This window comes from Pongo abelii, chromosome 3 (genome assembly GCF_028885655.2).
Source record: "Pongo abelii isolate AG06213 chromosome 3, NHGRI_mPonAbe1-v2.0_pri, whole genome shotgun sequence".
Taxonomy (NCBI): Eukaryota; Metazoa; Chordata; class Mammalia; order Primates; family Hominidae; genus Pongo; species Pongo abelii.
Window position 1 is genome coordinate 174,699,998 of NC_071988.2, and position 20,887 is coordinate 174,720,884.

The 20,887-nt window shown below is 39.0% G+C and overlaps 1 protein-coding gene across 8 annotated transcripts in view; it reads left to right on the plus strand.

Annotated features, from left to right (window-relative positions):
- The window catches only part of ARFIP1 (ADP ribosylation factor interacting protein 1), a 129,315-nt gene that overhangs the window by 53,252 nt on the left and 55,176 nt on the right, over positions 1 to 20,887 (plus strand). Inside the window, exon 1 of one of the 8 annotated variants that reach the window (XM_054553174.2) lies at positions 16,660 to 16,836. The gene's annotated coding sequence lies outside the window, so the exon portion shown is untranslated. 8 annotated transcript variants of the gene reach the window in all.

Sequence of the window (20,887 nt, forward strand, 5' to 3'; positions counted from 1 at the left end):
AGTATGTTAGTCCGTTTTTGAGTTGCTATAAAGAAATACCTGAGGCTAGGTAATTTATAAAGAAGAATTTCGTTTTGGCTCACAGTTCTGCAGGCTGTACAGGAAGTATGATGCCAACATCTGGTCAGCTTCTGGTGGGGCCTCAGGGAGCTTTTACTCATGGTGGAAGGCAAAGCAGGCACATCACATGGTGAGAGAGGGAGCAAGAGAGAAATGGCGGAAGTCCCAGACTCTTTTAAACAACCAGATCTTGTGTAAACAAACTGAGCAAGTACTCACCTATTACCAAGCGAGTGGTGGTAAACCATTCATGAGGAATCCGCCCCCGTGATCCAGTCACTTCCCACAAGGCCCCACCTCTAACATTGGGAATCACGTTTCAACATGGGATTTGGAGGAGACAAACTTTGCCCCTAGCCCCCAAATCTCTTGTTCTTCTCACATTTCAAAATGTAGTCATGCCTTCACAATAGTTTCCTAAAGTCTGAACTCATTCCAGTATTAACTCTCAAGTCTAAACTCTCAACTAGAGATGAATTTCTTCCACCTCTGAGTGTGTGAGACCAAAAACAAGTTATTTACTCCCAAGATACAATGGTAGTACAGGTATTAGGTATACATTCCCATTCCGAAAGACAGAATTTGGCCGAAAGAAGGGGAATAGGCCCCACAAAAGTCTGAAACCCATCAGGGAAATCATTAAATCTTAAAGTTCCAAAACCATCTCCTTTACTCTGTGCTCTGCATCCTGGGCACACTTGTGCAAGGGATGGGCACCTCAGGCCTTGGGCAGCTCTGCCGCAGCCTCCATGGCTGCTCTCACTGGTTGGAGTTGAGTGCCTGTGCCTTTTCCACACTGAGATTGCAAGCTGTTGGTGGTTCTGCCATTCTCGGGTCTGGAGGGTGGTGGCTTCCTTCCCACAGCTCTCCTAGGCAGTGGCCCAGTGGGGACTCTGTGTGGGGGCTGCAGTTGCCAAACTTCTTTCACTCTTGCATTCTCTGCACCTACAGGCTTAACACCACGTGGAAGCTGCCAAGACATATGGCAGCTTATACTCTGCAAAGTGGCAGCTGGAGCAGCTGGGATGTGGGGAGCAGTGTCCCAAGGTTGCACAGGGCAGCAGCATCCTGGGTCTGGCCCACAAAACTATTCTTTTCTCCTAGGCCTCTGGTCTTGTGATAGGAGGGGCTGTCCCAAAGACTTCTGAAATGCCCTTTAAGGCCTTTTTCCTATTGTCTTGGATGTTAGCACATGGCTCCCCTTTAGTCACGCTAATCTCTCTAGCAAGTGGCTGCTCCACAGTCCGCTCATATTCTTTCTCTACCACAGGGCCAGCCTGCAAATTTTCCAAACTTTTATGCTCTGCTTTCCTTTTAAATATAAGTTCCAACTTTAAGTCATTTATTTGCTCTCATATCCGATCTTAGGCTGTTAGAGGCAGCCAGGTCACCTCTTGAATGCTTTGCTGTTTAGAAATTTCTTCTGCCAGATAACCTAATTTGTCACTGTTAAGTTCAAACTTCACAGATCCCTAGGACGTGAATGCAATGCAGCCAAGCTCTTTGCTAGGGTGTACCATGGGTGACCTTTACCTCAGTTCCCAATCGCTTCCTCATTTCCATCTGAAACCTTGTCAGCCTGGACTTCACTGTCCATATTTCTATCAGCATTTTGGTCACAACCATTTAACCAGTCTCTAAGAGGTTCCAAATTTTCCTTCACCTTCCTGTCTTCTTCTGAGCCCTCTCAACTCTTCCAACATCTGCTCGTTACCCAGTTCCAGAGCTGCTTCCACATATTCAGGAACCTTTATAGCAATACTTACTCCTCAGTACCAATTTTCTGTGTTAGTCCATTCTTATGTTGCTATAAAGAAATACATGAAACTGGGTAATTTATAAAGAATAGAGTTTTATTTGGCTCACAGTACTGCAGGCAGTAAAGGAAGCGTGGTACCAACATCTGCTCCTGGTGAGGGCCTCAAGAAGCTTCTAATCATGGTGGTAGGTAAAAGGGGAGCAGACACATCACATGATGAGAGCAGGAGCAAGAGAGAAGGGAGAGGACCCAGAGTCTTTTAAACAACCAGATCTCATGTGGACTGGGTGAGAACTCATCACCAAGGGGATGGTCCTAAACCATTCATGAGGGATCTGCCCCCATGATCCAGTCACCTCCCTCCTAGCACCATCTCCAACATTGAGAATCACATTTCAGCATGAGATTTGGAGGAGACGAACATCCAAACCATATGTTGAGGAGGTGGGGGGGAAGATTTTGATAAAAGGATACAAACCTGCAGTTGATGGGTAAGTTCTGGAGGTATAATGTACAGCATGCTAACTATAGTTTATTAACTATGTAATGTATTATATACTTGAAATGTGCTGAGAGTAGAGCTTAAGTATTCTCACCCACACATACAAATAAAAATGATAACTGTGAAGTAATGGATATGCTAATTAGTTTGATTGATTGTGGTAGTCCTTTCATAGTATATATGTAAATTGAAACCACATTGTACACCTCACAATTAAATACAATTTTAATTGTCAATTATACCTCAATAAAGCTGGGAGAAAAAAAGACTATCCTTCCTCCACTGGGGGCTTTGTTTTCAGATGATTGTATATGTGTGGGTCTGTTTCTGGTATTTCTTTTCTTTCTTCTTTTTTTGGTCTGACCTTGAAGCAACAACACATTGTCTTATTTATTTACTACAGTAATTAAAACTGGAGCAAATGTCAGCTCCAATCTTGATACTTGGTAGTTTATTTCTCCAGCTTTGTTCTCTGAGGTTGCCTTGCACATTAAACTCATTTATGAGTCTTAAGAACCTTTATTTGCCTTTGAGTAGCACTGAAACAAGTTTTTTCCCCCTTCCTCTAAAATTTTAACTTTAGAATAAAAAGTTTTATTTTATTTTTTATTTTTATTTTTCCATAAGTTATTGAGGTACAGGTGGTATTCGGTTACATGAATAAGTTCTTTAGTGGTGATTTGTTAGATTTTGGTGCACCCGTCACCAAGCAGTATACACTGCACCATATTTTATCCCTTGTCCCCCTCCCACTCTTCCCCCCAAACCCCTGAAGTCCACTGTATCATTCTTACGTCTTTGCATCCTCATAGCCTAGTTCCCACATAATCAGTGAGAACATACATTGTTTGGTTTCCATTCCTGAGTTACTTCACTTAGAATAGTAGTCTCCAATCTCATCCAGGTCACTCCAAATGCTGTTAATTCATTCCTCTTTATGCCTGTGTAATATTGCATCATATATATACACCACAGTTTCTTTATATACTCATTGATTGATAGGCATTTGGGTTGTTTCCATGATTTTGCTATTGTGAATTGTGCCACTATAAACGTGTGTGCAAGTATCTTTTTTGCATAATGACTTCTTTTCCTCTGGGTAGATACCCAGGAGTGGGATTGCTGGATCAAATGATAGTTCTGCTTTTAGTTCTTTAAGAAATCTCCACACTGTTTTCCACAGTGGCTTTACTAGTTTACATTCCCACTAGCAGTGGAGAAGTGTTTCCTGTTCACCGCATCCACACCAACATGTACTGTTTTTTGATTTTTTGATTGTGGCCATTCTTGCAGGAGTGAGGTGATATTGCATTGTGGTTTTGATTTGCATTTTCCTGATCATTTAGTGATGTTGAGCATTTTCTCATATGTCTGTTGGCCATTTGTATATCTTCTTTTGAGAATTGTCTATTCATATCTTTAACCTACTTTTTGATGGGATTATTTGGTTTTTTCTTAGTAATTTGTTTGAGTTCGTTGTAGATTCTGGATATTAGTGCTTTGTCAGACGTATAGATTGTGAAGATTTTCTCCCACTCTGTGGGTTGTCTGTTTACTCTGCTGACTGTTCCTTTTGCCATACAAAAGCTCTTTAGTTTAATTAGGTCCCAGCTATTTATCTTTGTTTTTATTGCATTTGCTTTTGGGTTCTTGGTCATGAAATCCTTGCATAAGCCAATGTCCAGAAGGGTTTTTCCAATGTTATCTTCTAGAATTTTTATAGTTTCAGGTCTTAGGTTTAAGTCCTTAATCCATCTTGCGTTGATTTTTGTATAAGGTGAGAAATGAGGATCCAGTTTCATTCTCCTACGAGTGACTAGCCAATTATCCCAGCACCATTTGTCGAAAAAGTGCCCTTTCCCCACTTTATGTTATTGTTTGCTTTGTCAAAGATCAGTTGGCTGTAAGCATTTAGGTTTATTTCTGGGTTCTCTATTCTGTTCCATTGGTCTATATGCCTATTTTTATACCAGTACCACACTGTTTTGGTGATGGCTTATAGTATAGTTTGAAATCAGGTAATGTGATGCCTCCAGATGTGCTCTTTTTGTTTAGTCTTCATTTGGCTATGTGGGCTCTTTTTTGATTCCATGTGAATTTTAGAATTGTTTTTTCTAATTCCGTGAAGAATGATGTTGGCATTTTGATGGGGACTGCATTGACTTTGTAGATTGCTTTTGGCAGTATGGTCATTTTCACAATATTGATTCTACCCATCCATGAGTATGGGATGTGTTTCCATTTGTTTGTATCATCTGTGATTTCTTTCAGCAGTGTTTTGTAGTTTTCTTTGTAGAGGTCTTTTGACTCCTTCGTTAGGTATATTCTGAAGTATTTTATTATTATTATTTTTTGCAGCTATTGTAAAAGGGGCTGAGTTCTTGATTTGATTCTCCTCTTGGTCGCTGTTGGGGTATAGAAGAGCTACTGATTTGCCTAGATTAATCTTGTATCTGGAAACTTTGCTGAATCCTTTGATCAGTTCTAGGAGCTTTCTGGAGGAGTCCTTAGGGTTTTTGAGGTAAACAGTCATATCGTCAGCAAACAGTGACAGTCTGATTTCCTCTTTACCAATTTGGATGTCCTTATTTCTTTCTCTTGTCTGATTGCTCTGGCTAGGACTTCCAGTACTGTGTTGAAGAGGAGTGGTGAGAGTGGGCATCCTTGTCTTGTTCTCGTTCTCAGAGAGAATGCTTTCAACTTTTCCCCATTCAGTATTATGTTGGCTGTGGGGTTTGTCATAGTTGGCTTTTATTACATTAAGGTATGTCCCTTGCTTGCTGATTTTGCTGAGAGTTTTAATCATAAAGTGATGCTGGATTTTGTCAAATGCTTTTTCGGCATCTATTGAGATGATCGTTTAACTTTTGTTTTTAATTCTGTTTATGTGGTTTATCACATTTATTGACTTGCATATGTTAAACCACCCCTGCATCCCTGGTATGAAACCCACTTGATCATGGTGGATTATCATTTTGACATGTTGTTGGATTTGATCAGCTAATATTTTGTTAAGAATTTTAGCATCAATGTTCATCAAGGATATCAGTCTGTAGTTTTCTTTTTTGATTATGTCCTTTCCTGGTTTTGGTAATAGGGTGATGCTGGCTTCATAAAATGAATTAGGGAGGGTTCCTTCTTTCTCTCTCTTGTGGAATAGTGTCAAAAGGATTGGTACCAATTCTTTGTTGAATTTCTGGTATAATTCTGCTGTGAATCTCTCTGGTCCTGGACTTTTTTTTGTTGGTAATTTTAAAATTACCATTTCAGTCTCGCTGCTTGTTATTGATCTGCTCGGGGTATCAAATTCTTCCTGATTTAAGCTAGGAAGGTTGTATTTTTCCAGAAATGTATCCACCTCTTCTAGATTTTCTAGTTTATGTGTGTAAAGGTGTTCATAGTAGCCTCGAATGATCTTTTGTATGTCAGTGGTGTCAGTTGTAACATCTCCTGTTTCGTTTCTTCATGAGGTTATTTGAATTTTCTCTCTTCTTTTCTTGGTTAGTCTTGCTAATGGTCTATCAGTTTTATTTATCTTTCAAATAACCACCTTTTTGTTTCATTTATCGTTTGTATTTTTTTGTTGTTGTTTGTTTCAATTTCATTTAGTTCTGCTCTGATCTTGGTAATTTCCTTTCTTCTGCTGGGTTTGGGTTTGGTTTGTTCTTGTTTCTCTAGTTCCTTGAGGTGCGACCTTAGAATGTCAGTTTGTGCTGTTTCAGTTTTTTTGATGTAGGCATTTAGCACCTCTTTGCACTTCTTAGTACCACCTTGCTGTTTCCCAGAGTTTTGATAGGTTAATTTCCACCTTGTTTTCATTTTTGACCCAGTGCTCATTCAGGAGCAGGTTATTAATTTCCATATATTTGCATGGTATCAAAGGTTCCTTTTGGAGTTGATTTCCAGTTTTATTCCACTGTGGTCTGAAAGAGTGCTTGATATAATTTCAATTTTCTTAAGTTTATTGAGGTTCGTTTTGTAGCCTATCATGTGGTCTATCTTAGAGAAAGTTCCGTGTGCTGTTGAATAGAATGTGTATTCTGTGGTGGTTGGATGAAATGTTCTATGTCCATTTGTTCCAAGGTATAGTTTAAATCCATTGTTTCTTTGTTGACCTTCTGTCTTGATGACCTGTCTAGTGCTGTCAGTGGAGTATTGAAATCCCCCACTATTATTGTGTTGCTGTCTATCTCATCATTTCTTAGGTCTATTAGTAATTGTTTTATAAATTTGGGAGCTCCAGTGTTAGGTGCATATTTGTGTAGGATTGTGATATTTTCCTGCTAGACAAGGCCTTTTGCCATTATATAATGTCCCTGTTTGTCTCTTTTAATTGCTGTTGCTTTAAAATTTGTTTTGTCTGATGTAGGAATAGCTATCCCTGCTCGCTTTTTGTGTGCATTTGCATGAAATGCCTTTTACCACCCCTTTTCTTTAAGTTTATCTGAGTCCTTATGTGTTAGGTGAGTCTCCTGAAGGCAGCAAATGGTTGGTTGGTGAGTTCTTATCCATTCTGTGGCTCTGTATCTTTTTTTTTTTTTTTTTTTTTTTTTGAGACAGGGTCTCACTCTTGTTGCCCAGGGTGGAGTGCAATGGCGCAATCTCGGCTCACTGCAGCTTCCACCTCCTGGGTTCAAGTGATTCTCCTGCCTCAGCCTCCCGAGTAGCTGGGATTACAAGGCACCCACCACCACGCCCAGCTACTTTTTGTATTTTTAGTAGAGACAGGGTTTCACCGTGTTGGCTAGGTTGGTCTCCAACTCCTGACCTCAGGTGATCCACCCGCCTTGACCTCCCAAAGTGCTGGGATTATAGTCGTGAGCCACCGCACCCAGTCAGTTCTGTATCTTCTGTATCTTTTTTTTTTTTTAGACGGAGTCTTGCTCTGTTGCCAGGCTCGAGTGCAGTGGCATGATCTCAGCTCACTGCAACCTCCACCTCCCGGCTTCAAGTGATTCTTCTGCCTCAGCCTCCCGAGTAGCTGGGATTACAAGCACGTGCCACCACGCCCAGCCAATTTTTGTATTTTTAGTAGAGATAGGGTTTCACCATGTCGGCCAGGATGGTGTCAATCTCCTGACCTCGTGATCCGCCCCCCTCAGCCTCCCAAAATGCTGGGATTACAGGCATGAGCCACCGCACCCGGCCAGTTCTGTATCTTTTAAGTGGAGCATTTAGACCATTTGTATTCAATGTTAGTATTGAAATGTGAGGTACGGTTGCGTACATTATGCTCTTTGTTGCCTGTGTACTTTTGTTTTTTGTTTTTGCTTTTTTATGTGTATTTTTGTTTTATAGGTCCTGTATGATTTATGCTTTAAAGAGGTTCTGTTTTGATGTGTTTCCAGGATTTGTTTCAAGATTTAGAGCCCCTTTCAGCAGTTTTTGTGGTGGTGGCTTGGTAATGGCAGATTCTCTCAGCATTTGTTTGTCAGAAAACGACTGTATCTTTCCTTTATATATGATACTTAGTTTTGCTGGATACAAAATTATTGGCTGAAAATTGTTTTGTTTGAGGAGGTGAAAGATAGGGCCCCAATCCATTCTAGCTTATAGGGTTCCTGCTGAGAAATCTGCTGTTGATCTGATAGGTTTTCCTTTATAGGTAACCTTATGCTTCTGTCTCACAGCTCTTAAGATTCTTTCTACCCCTGGACTGGCCTGCTAGCCCACATGCTCCAATGTTAATGACATCGAAGGCACCCCTCTCGAGGAAATCTCAACTGCACAGCCCCTACTACACCCCAGTTCAGCAGGAAGCAGTTAGAGCGGTCGTCAGCCAACTTCCCCAGCAGCACTTGGGTTTTCCTATTGAGAGGGGGCACTGAGAGACAGGACTAGCTGGATTTCCTAGGCTAAGAATCCCTAAGCCTAGCTGGGAAGGTGACCACGTCTACCTTTAAACACAGGGCTTGCAACTTAGCTCACACCCGACCAATCAGATAGGAAAGAGAGCTCACTAAAATGCTAATTAGGCAAAAACAGGAGGTAAAGAAATAGCCAATCATCTATCGCCTGAGAGCACAGCTGGAGGGACAATGATCGGGATATAAACCCAAGCATTTGAGCCAGCAATGGCTACCCCCTTTGGGTCCCCTCCCTTTGTGTGGGAGCTCTGTTTTCACTCTATTAAATCTTGCAACTGCAGGAAAAAAAAAAAAAAAAGATTCTTTCTTCGTCTTAACTTTGGATAACCCGATGACATTGTGCCTAGGATCTTTTTGCAATGAATTTTCCAGGTGTTGTTTGAGCTTCTTGTATTTGGATGTCTAAGTCTCTAGCAAGGCTGGGGAAGTTTTCCTTGATTATTCCTCTGAATATGTTTTCCAAGCTTTTAGAATTCTCCTCTTCCTCAGGAACACCGATTATTCTTAGGTTTGGTCGTTTAACATAATCCCAGACTTCTTGGAGGCTTTGTTCATATTTTCTTATTCTTTTTCCTTTGTCTTTGTTGGATTGGGTTAATTCGAAGACCTTGCCTTCGAGCTCTGAATTTCTTTCTTCTACCTGTTCAATTCTGTTGCTGAGAATTTCCAGAGCATTTTGGATTTATAAAAGTGTGTCCATAAAAGTTTACTGAATTTTTTTATTGTTTTTCCTTTATACTATCTATTTCCTTGAATATTTCTCCCTTCACTTCTTATGTCATTTTTTTGGATTTCCTTGCATTGGTCTTCACATTTCTCTGGTCCCTCCCTGGTTAGCTTAATAACTAACCTCCTGAATTCTTTTTCAGATAAATCAGGGATTCTTCGTTTGGATCTGTTGCCAGTGAACTTCTGTGATTTTTTGGGAGGATGTTGAAGAGCCTTGTTTTGTCCTATTACCAGCGTTGGTTTCCTGGTTCCTTCTCATTTGGATAGGTTCTGTCAGGGAAGGTCTAGGGCTGAAGGCTGTCGTTCAGATTTTTTTGTCCCACAGCGTGTTCCCTTGATGTAGTACTCTCCCCATTTTCCTATGGATGTGGCTTCCTGTGAACCAAACTGCAGTGATTTTTGTCTTTCTTCTGGGTCTAGCCACCCAGACAGTGTACCTGGCTCCAGGCTGGTACTGGGGTTGTCTGCACAGAGTCCTGTGATGTGAACCATCTATGGGTCTCTCAGCCATGGATTCCAGCACCTATTCCAGTGGAGGTGGCAGAGGGTGCAATGAACTCCATGAGGATCCTTAGCTTTGGTGGTTTAATGCTCTATTTTTGTGCTGGTTGGCCTCCTGCCAGGAGATGGTGCTTTCCAGAAAGCATCAGCTGTAGTAATGTGGAGAGGGACTGGTGGTGGGCACTGCCCTAGAACTCCCAAGAGTATACGCATTTGTCTTCAGCTACCAGGGTGGGTAGGGAGGGACCATCAGGTGGGGGCAGGGCTAGTTGTGTTTGAGCTCAGACTCTCCCTGGGCGAGTCTTGCTGCAGCTACTCTGGGGGATGGGGGTGAGATTCCCAGGTCACTGGAGTTGTGTACCTGGGAGGATTATGGCTGCCTCTGCTGAGTCACGCAGGTTGTCAGGGAAGTGGGGGAAAGCCAGCAGTCACAGGCCTCACGCAGCTTGCACGCAAACTGAAGGGCTGTTCTCACTCCCACCGTGCCCCCACCAACAGCCCTGAGTGTTTCAAGGCAGAGAGCGTGATGGGCTTGAAAAACTGACCCAGGCTATCCACCTTCCAGCTGCGAAAGAAAAGGGCTTGGTTCTTCCAGGGCCTGTGGAGTCTGCACACTGGATTTGTGCCCTCCCCCGACTTCTGGCCAGGAGTCTTCTAGCACGGTTCAAATTGTTACAAAGTTCAGCTGGAGATATCCTTCTCACTGTGGAGTTTTACCCCCTGCACCTGTGGTCACCCTCCTGATGGATCCCTGTGGTACCAGGCAGGAATGGCCTGCTAGGGGACCCAGCGAGCTCCCAGGGCCTTTCCAATGCTTCCTGTACCCCTGTATTTCTCTTGGCTCTCTAAACTTGACTCAGCTTTGGGTAAAGTCAGAAACTTCTCCCACGAACAGACCTTCAGCCTCTCCAGTGGGAGTGTGTGTTTGGGAGAGGAGGCTCTCCCTTTCCCACTTCCGTAGTTGGGCCACTCACAGTATTTGGGGTGTCTCCTGGGTCCTCCGGGAGCAGTCCACTTCCTTCAGAGGGTCTGTGGGTCCTCCCGGGATTGCTGATTTGTTCTTGCATTCGATCTGGAGCTAAAATTTACAATGAAAAGTTTTATTAGAATAAAGTGAATTAAACTGCAACATATTAGTATGAGTTATTTGCTTATTCAAAGCCAATAATTTCCTCCTTTGTGAATTCACTGATTGACTTATATTAAATTCTCTTTTTAAAGATTCCCTTGCAATTATTTTACTTCCTATTGGAAGGCAGAAAAGGAAAACATAGGTTGTCTTGGTGGTCTCTCCTTATTGAATATGAACCTTATCAGTGGGCAAGCCTCCATAGAAGCAATAACCTATTTCACCTCCTTAAAGAAATTCAACATAATACAAATTAATTATTTCTGTTTGTACCTGCTGTTATTAAAAAATACACGAGATGACACAAACTAATAGAAAAACCTTCCATGTTCATGGTTTGGAAGAATCAATACCATTAAAAAAGCCATATTGCCTAAAGCAATCTACAGATTCAGTGCTTTTCTATTAAACTGCCAGTATCATTTTTTCACAGAACTAGAAAAAACTATCCTAAAATTCATGTAGAACCAAAAAAAGAGTCCAAATAGCCAAAGGAATCCTAAGCAAAAAGAACAAGGCTGGAGGCATCACATTTTGCAACTTCAAACTATACTCTAAGGCTATAGTAACCAAAACAGCATGGTACTGGTACAAAAGCAGACACATTGACCAATGAAACAGAATAGAGAACCCAGAAATAAAGCATCACACCTGCAGCCATCTGATTATTGACAAAGTCAACGAAAATAAGCAATGAGGAAAGGACTTTCTGTTCAATAAATGGTGGTGGAATAAATGGACAATCATATGCAGAAGAATAAAACTGGATCCCTATCTTTCACCATATATAAAAAATAACTTCAGATGGATTAAAGATTTAAAGATAAGACCTCAAACTATAAATATCCTAGAAGAAAACCTAGGAAACACCATCTGGACATTGACCTTGGGAAATAATTTATGAATAAATCCTCAAAAGAAATGGCAACAAAAACAAAAATTGACAAGTAGGACCTAATTAAAGAGTTTCTGCACAGCAAAAGAAACTACCAACACAGTAAACAGACAACCTACAGAATGGGAGAAAATATTTGCAAACTATGCATCTGACAAGGGTATAATATCCAGAATTTATAAGGAACTTAAACAGTTGAACAAGCAAAAAGCAACCCCATTAAACAAATGGGCAAAAGACATGAATAGACACTTTTCAAAAGAAGACATACAAGCAGCCAACAAACATGAAAAAACGCTCATCACTAATCATCAGAGAAATGCAAATCAAAACCACAATGAGATGCCATCTCACACCAGTCAGAATGGCTTTTATTAAAAAGACAAAAAATAACAGATACTGGCAAGGCTGCAGAGAAAAAGGGAACACTTATACACTTTTGATGGGAATGTAAATTAGTTCAACCACTGTGGAAAGCAGTTTGGAGATTTCCCAAGGAACTTAAAACTACCGTCAGACCCAGCAATCCCATGACTGGGTGTATATCCAAGAGAAAATAAATCATTCTACCAAAAAGACACGTGCACTTGTATGTTCATCGGAGTGCTATTGACAGTCACAAAGACATAGAATCAATCTAGGTACCCATCAATGGTGGATTGAGTAAAGAAAATGTGGTAGATATACATCATTAAATACTATGCAGCCATAAAAAAGAACAAAATTACGTCTTTTGCAGCAACATGGATGCAACTGGAGGCCATCCACGTGTTTTTGTTGCTGCTGAATTAACACAGGAACAGAAAACCAAATACCGTATATTCTCACTTATGAGTGCTAGCTAAACATTGGATACTCATGGACATAAAGATGGCAAGAATAGAAACTAGGAACGACTAGAATAGGGAGGGAGAGAAGGGGGCAAAGGGTGAAAAACTATTGAATACTATGCTGAGTACCTGGGTGACAGTATCAATGGTACCCCAAACCTCAGCATCATGCAATGTATCCTAGTAACAAACCTGCACATGTAACCCCTGAATCTGAAATAAAAGTTGAAATTAAATGCACACACACACACAAAGAGCATATGAGTCCTTTACATATTTAATAGTTTTGAATTAAAATAAAGCTCAGCCATGTGCTCTCTTAACCCATGAGTGAAAACAATATTTCAGAAGCATCGTTTGACTATTTTGAATAAATTACCCTCAAGATCTTTTAAGCATCTGTTTACCTCAGTTTTGGCTTACTTTTCCCCATTTATTTTTCTGAGAAATAAATAGGAAAATTTCATTTAACTCCAAATTCATTTTTCTGTTTTAATAGAGATAACATTTTATAGAGAAAATAAGTATAGTAATATATTTTATAGACTAGTGAGATCTCATATATAAAACTGAATCATAACCAAAGTTTTCTGAGGTACTTTACTTATATACATGTTTCTTTTATACTTGTTTAAAATCTTATAATGGCTTTTGTTGAATGCATAATGCACTTTTAAAAGTTTAGTCTTACATAAAATCAAGGTGGTAGGTTATTATGTTGTCATAACCTGGCTGGCCAGCTGGTGTCACTGTGGCACAGGCAATGAAATTACAATTTTTTTTTGCTTGTTTGTTCTTGTTTGTGTTTCTCATTGCAGATGTTTGATTTTTCATTTTACTTCCTTTCTTAGTCTGTCCTAAGAGAGGCCCTGGTTAGCTTCACACTCAACATTCACATTTATGTAGAGATGATTTCGTCCTAGAAATCCCTTTGCCAGCAGTTTAGTCATTGCCTCGTATGTTAATGTTTTTAGGTTTGTTCCTTTTTTTTTTTTTTTTTTTTTTTTGAGACAGAGTCTCACTCTGTCACCCCCAGGCCGAAGTGCAATGGTATGATCTCGGCTCACTGCAACTTCCGCCTCCTGGGTTCAAGCTATTCTGCCTCAGCCTTCCAAGTAGCTGGGACCACAGGCATGTGCCACCACACCCGGCTAATTTTTGTATTTTTAGTGGTGAGGGGGCTTCGCCATGTTGGCCAGGCTGGTCTTGAACTCTTGACCTCAGGTGATCCTCCCGCCCTGGTCCCCCAAAGTGCTGGAATTACAGGCATGAGCCACTGCGCCCGGTGTCCTCTTTTTATTAAGCAACAGCCAGATGTGGAGAGGATAATCATCTTAGTATTATCTCAGTTTTTTACAGTAAAAATATTTCTGCTTCTAAATAAATGCATTTTATTTAGAAAATAAAAATAAAATTATTCTTAAAAGAATAATTTTATTCTTTTAAAAATTATTCTTTTTAAAAAGATTAGCACAATTTAATCTAAATAATTCAAATTACTCTGATTTGTAAACTGTGTGTAGTATTTGTAATGGGTGCTGTTATAGTGCTGGTCAAAATTAATTAGCAATTTGCAACTCATACCGTGAGTTTAAGAGCAGAAGCAAATCATACTAACTCCACATGGTTGAAACTTCTTGTGAATTAATTTATAGTTGGTAGATTTAAAGATATTGCCTCATTAGACATAGCTAAAATGGAATTTTTCCCATAGAAGGCCCAAAACAAAAATCCACTAATTTAGGGTGTTTTTACCTATGAACGCTTTCTCTAGGAAAATGTACATACACAAACCTACCACATTTTGCATTCAGATTTAGTGAGCTTAGGACCCCTTGAACCCTGCATAAGGGTTCTCAGGTTCCCTGAGTCTTAAGAACCCCCCACCTGTAAGTTTTAAGTTAAATCACAGAGTATTCATTCAGTAGAAGTACCTTAGAGATCTCTGAGTCTCACTATGTTATTTTACAGTGGAGGTAAAAGGCCCTTGAAGTTGTTATGGAATTACCCAGTATTAATTAAATAGCTGTACCAAAAGCTTATGTGATTTGACTATAAGTGCAGTGAGTGCAAGAGCGCTCTTTCATTACCTTATTTCCAGGGTTTGGTAACAGTTTTTGGCACGTACTACCAAAGAGGGCCTTTCAATAAATGGTGAATAAATGAATGTTTATTCATGTAAGAACGAGGACAAAGACTAGAAACCAGATTTTTAGACTTTTATGAAAGACCAGGGAAGAGATATTGTAATCTTACAGTTGATACATCTTGTGTTCTTAATTTCCCTGCATGTGGTATTTGGGTTTGTGAGTATGGAGTCTTTGTTGTTATTGTTTTAATTTTTAATGATTTTGTTGAACTAAGTCGTTTCTTCATTCCCTTGTACTAAGCAGTCTGCAATATCATACACTATAATCTGGAGAAGATTTGGGAAAGAAATACAAGAAATTGTTGGAACACTGTTCCTCCAACTCCTACCCCCACCAGTCACATGTTGTAACTTATTTATCTGCTTTTCCCAAGAGATTGGAATCACTGTTAGGTCAGAGATAATGTGTATACACAGCACAATTTATGGTTCATAGTAGTTGCTCAATAAAAGAATGAATTCTAGTAAATAGACTTAAAAGTTCACATCTTTTCTCCTTCAGCCATCCTACCCTAGGGTTTTCATAGCATGTGATTACAGTTTGTCTCCATTCTATATAGGAATGCAATATAATGTTTCCACGTTACTCACACCTAAAAAATGTAGTAGCTCTGTCAATGGCAATAATGATTTGATGGGGGCTTTTTCAGAGAGCCAGTTTTGACCAAATATGTATGTTGATCCCTTTTAGAGATATGGCAAATGGTTTTCAAGGATTGTTTAACCCATACAAATCTAGATTCATTTTAATACTGTTTGCTTTTCAGCTATAGGCTATACTCTTAATACTATTACTACAAATTAAAATTTTAAGTATATTTTTAATATACATATACATTAAATTAATTCTGGATTGAGAGTCCTGTTGAAAATACAATTCATAATGAAAGGTTGAAGGCTTATCTGTCTTAATTATAGTCTGAGAGTGTGCCCTTATTTATAAACAAAAGCTATTAGTAATATGTTTTTTTAAATTTCTTGGAGGAATTATTTTGTTGAAAATACAATTCATAATGAAAGGTTGAAGGCTTATCTGTCTTAAATTATAATCTGAGAGTGTGTCGTTATTTATAAACGAAAGCTATTAGGAATATGTTGTTTTTAAATTTCTTGGAGGAATTATTTTGAATGTAGATACATATAAATATTTCCACAGTGATAGTATGTGAATGAATTCAGTATTTCTTTGATGCAAGGTGGTACATGATTCAAGCTTCTGAACTGCTTAGAATCTAGACTAAGTGGGTGAGGCCAAGAGGGTAGGCAGTGAACCACCAAAAGGTACTGTAAGTTCTTGTTAAATATTGTTGAATGAATGAGAGAGAGGGAGAAAGGAAGATTGAAATTGTGTGTCTGTGGCAGGTGTGTGTGTGTATGGTGGTAAATGGAAAAAAATCAATAAAAATGTTACATTTACTCTCTTGATTAGATGGAATAAGGTATAGGAGGATATTGTGATCATAAAGTGAGTTATTAAACTTATTTAAAGTGAGAGTCTAGAAGTGTTGCTTCCCAAGTGATGACAAGGTCTAAGAGTGGCAACTTGAGTTTAGGTTGCCTGAGTGGAATATGGGGTATGAAAGATGAAAGGCATTAGAAATGAAGATGTTAATGAAATCTGAGGCTAAGGTGTAGATTGGGTTATACTAAGTCTAAGATGTCTTTTATCTGCCCTGACACTTTTTTGGCATGTTGTCCAACTACAGATTCCCAAACCTGATCCAGATTACCAATTTTACACATTTCTGCAAGTATACGGAGGGAAAATAAAATCACATACCTTTACATATCATTATTACTATCCCCTGTCATTCTGCATCAACATAGGTAGGCAGGCTCATGGAACAGATTTTAAGTGTTTTACAATTTATATTTTAAAATATAGCAACATACTACATACCATGACGTTAGTGGACTGTATTTTTAATGATCTATGAAAACTTTCAGCCTAGACAGCTAATATATCAGCTTGGAAGGAATTGCTAACTGAACATCTATAATCATTTCCTGAAAATGTGCCCAACAACATGCAAAAGGTTAGAAACACCCAGTTTAATGGTGAGAGTTAGGGATAAAGCAGAAGCCCTACATGTGCCAAAGTGCTCAATAAATGTTTGAAATTGACTGGAAAGAAGGTAGATGACAATGTTGAGGTGGGGACGAGGGCAGTGAGGAAGGTGGCACACAGGAAACGGGGGTAGGGTAGGGGCAGAGTTGCACAAGAATGGAAAGCAGTTCTCTACAACAGTTCCTCAAAATAAACTAAGGATCACCTGCATCAGAATCACCTGATTTCCTTGTTTTGAAATTCGGATTTCTGGGTTTCACATTCCAACTCAGTGAGGATCACAACAAGCAGCTAAGAGCAATCTGCATTTTTAACAGGATCCTCTGGTGATTCCTACTGAAATTAAGGTTTGAGAACTGGTTGTTTAGAAGTACCAATAAAGAGTTTAGAAAATGCTGACCCTGCCTTCTAACAATAGAATGTTGATAAGTAGAATGTTGAAGATAATCAGTTTTATAAAACTCAAGATAGTTGTGGAGGAGCAGAGAGACCACTTAAGGGGGGTTAATAATGTTACAGAACTGGGGATGTGGAGGCTGTTGTAATAATAGCTTTGCTTCTGGCAGATATTTTTTATAGACAGCTAACTGTTAAACTAACAAAGGAGATTTTAAATTAACAGAATCATCAAACATTTAACATAAGTTTTTAGTTTGTTTCTTTAAAAAATTTATTATGTAGATGCTTTGGAAGGTTTTGTCCATTTTGAAGCATGAGATGTTACTGAGAAAATTTCTTCCCAAATGAAGTAATAGACACTCTGCTCGATGTCACGAATACAAGTGGTGAACAAGATAGATAAGCTTCCTGGTCTTAGCCTATGGTCTTCAGAGTGGGAAGAGAGGATATAGACAAATTAATTTTAATACCATGTGAAAAATGTTGTGCTAGGCCAAGTATAGCATGGTCTGGGTACTGGTGGGAGCATGGAAAGATTACTTGAGTGATTACTATGTAAGCTGAAGTCTGAAGGATGACCTAGCCAGATAAAGGGTGAAAAATATTCTCATCAGAAGCAACTGTAACAACCCGAAGGAAGTGTGAGACCGTAGAACTGGAAATTCATGTTGTTGGAATGGAGAATGTGAGGGCAGGTGTGTGAGAAATGAGGCTAGAGAGATAAGTAGATAGTAGATCCTGCAAAACCTTAAGAACCATATTGAAGAGTTTAGTCTTTACCTAAAAGGCAATGGAGAGCCACTAAATGCTATAAAAATGGGAGTGTCTCAGTTGGGTTTGCATTTTAGAAAACTGTATGTGGCTAGTTTGAAGAATTAATTGCAGGGCTGACAGTACTAGAGACATGGGAAACAAGTTCAGTCATCAAGGGCAGAAGAGGAGTGAGACTTAGGACATTCTCAAGGATATATATTTTAAAACAAATTTACTGAACATTTTGTGTTCTTCATGTGTTGGTTTTACACTACAGTTCAAAAGTATTACCATGCTAAATTTTAAGTTCTAAACTTATGTTTTTAATGTCATAATTATAATAACCTCTATTAAAATATGCAAAATGGAGACATTATTTTTCACAGCTTTATGAAAGCTATTACTACAAATATTACTTGTATTCTTTTAAAAGTACCTAAAATATACAAAAACGTATTTGGAGCTTTTGCCAAAAGCATATTTTGTTTTAGCTTAATTGTTTGAAAAATATTTTCAAAAACTATTAAATACTCCAGTATTATGCTAAAAGCTTGAATAAAAGGTTAACTCAGGTTTATCCCATTTTATTATACACTTGTTAAGCTTGGCCTTGCAAAGTGTTAAACTTTGAATTGAATGTCAGCAACATAAAAATGCAAATTAGGAATTTTATGTTGTTAATTATAAATAAGTCCATTGTCTCTGAAATATATTCTGGAAAATATAGGAGTAAATTCAGTAGCAGATACTTCAAAAGTTGCTAAGCTAGGCACAGACTTATATAACTGATACACTTAAAAAATTTAAGGGTTGGCCAGGCGCAGTGGCTCACGCCCGTAATCCTAGCACTTTGGGAGGCTGAGGCGGGTGGATTGTCTGAGCTCAGGAGTTCGAGACCAGCCTGGGCAACATGGTGAAACCCCGTCTCTACTAAAATACCAAAGAAATTAGCCAGGTGTGGCGGCGTGCGCCTATAGTCCCAGCTACTCAGGAGGCTGAGGCAGGAGAATTGCTTGAACCTGGGAGGCGGAGGTTGCAGTGAGCCAAGATCACGCCATTGCACTACAGCTGGGTGACAGAACGAGACTCCGTCTCAAAAAAAAAAATTTTTTTCAGGTTATGTAAAGAAAGCACATTTAATATTTTGGTGAACTATGAGGCTATATAATATTACTTAGAGAATGAGTATTTTATTGAAAACAATCAACAAACTCATAAAATCCTGAGTATTATCTTACAAGTCGTAAATTCATCTCACATAGCCCCTATCATTTTGTGTTTCATTTAGCTGCCAAACCACATCAGAATGATAGTTCTCTTCAGAATTGGAATTGAACCTGTTTGTATCATTTTTGGTTAGGGTCCTTCTGTTAGTAGCAGCTTAGGCATAGGAAGGCCTTAGTGATTTTCAGATTTTACACCTGTTTTGCCTATAGGACAGTAGGGTTTTCTTTTGGAAGAACTTTTGTTTGTTTAGTAAAGAACCCCAGCAGACAGTAGGGAGGGATTTGAGTGACTGTAATGTCCTCAGCTACAGTTGTCTCCATTTGCATTTAAGATTTTTATTGATATGTTTTGTTGTTCTCATATTGTTAATTGGTTTTTGGTTATTTTGTATAATCTTTGTTCCTTTCTTTTCGCCTGATTGTTTCTCATTATGGTTTGGTGGTTTTCTGTATTGGTGCCATTTGAGTCTTTTCTCTTTGTCATTTATGTGTTTGCTTTACCTGTGAGTTTTGTATGTTCATGTGTTTTGATGATGGTAAACGTTGTCCTTTTGCTTCCAGGTTTAGCACTCCGTTGAGCATTTATTGTGGTGCCTGTCTACTGGTGATGAATTACCTCAGCTTTTGCTTGTCTATGAAAGACTTTATTTCTCCTTCTGGTAATTTTCTTAGATATAGTATCCTTGGCTGGCAGTTTGTTTTCTTTCTGTACTTCGAATATGTCATACCATTCTCTCCTGGCTTCTGTCTCCTGAGAAATCCACTGATAGTCTTATGGAGGTTCCTTTATAGGTGATTAGACACTTTTTTCTTGCTGTTTTTAGAATTCTCTAATGTTGACTTTAGACATTTTGACTATAATGTGCCATAGAGAAGATCTTTTTGTATTGTATCAATTTGGTGATCTGAGAGCCTCCTGTATCTGGACGCCTAAGTCTCTTGCTAGACTTGGGCAGTTTTCATTTATTGTTTTATTAAATAGGTTTTCTAACACTTTCATTCTCTCTTCACCCTCTGGGACCCCGATAATATGAATTTGGTCACTTTATGTTGTCTCATGTCATGAATACTTTCCTCATTCTTTTTTATTCTTTATTTTTTTCTGATTGGGTTCTTTCAAAAGACCTGTCTTCAAGTTCTGAGATTCTTTTTTTTTTTTTTTTTTTTGAGACTGAGTCTCTATCGCCCAGGCTGGAGTGCAGTGGGGCACGATCTTGGCTCACTGAAACCTCCGCCTCCTGAGTTCAAGCAATTTTCCTGCCTCAACCTCCTGTGCAGCTGGGATTACAGGCACATGCCACCACACCCAGCTAATTTTTGTATTTTTAGTAGAGATGGGGTTTCACCGTGTTGGGCCAGGCTGGTCTCAAACTCCTGACCTCAGGTGATCCACCTGCCTCAGCCTCTCAAAGTGCTGGCATTACAGGCATAAGCCACTGCACTCAGCCAAGTTCTGAGATTCTTTCTTCTGCATGAGCTAGTCTATTATTGAAGTTTTTGAATGTATTTTGTATTTCAAGCAGTGAATTCTTCAATTCCATAATTTCTGTTTGGTTCTTTTTTTATGATCTTTATCTCTTTGGTAAATTTCTCATTCATATCCTGAATTGTTTTTCTGATTTCTCTCTATTGTTTTTCAGAATTCTCTTGTGTCTTCATCTTGAGAATCAGTAGTTTGAATTCTTTTTCCAAGATTTCCTGAATTTCTTTTTGGTTGGGATCTGTTGCTGGAGAATCATTGTGATCCTTTGGAGGTATTATATTTCCTTGCTTGTTCATGTTTTTTGTGTCTTTACATTGATATCTGGTGTAATGGTTTCTCCATTAGTTTGAATTTGCTGTTGTAGGGGAGGACTTTTTCCTGAAGTTGTATCTATGCTGTTGGGTGAGTAGGCTATTTTGACTTTGATTCTTGTGCAAGCAGTAGTGTACTCTCTGTATAATTTCTTTGGCTGTATACAGCATCAGCGGTATCTGTGATTTTCCTCAGTGGATTAAATGTACAGTTATTAGTGGAAGC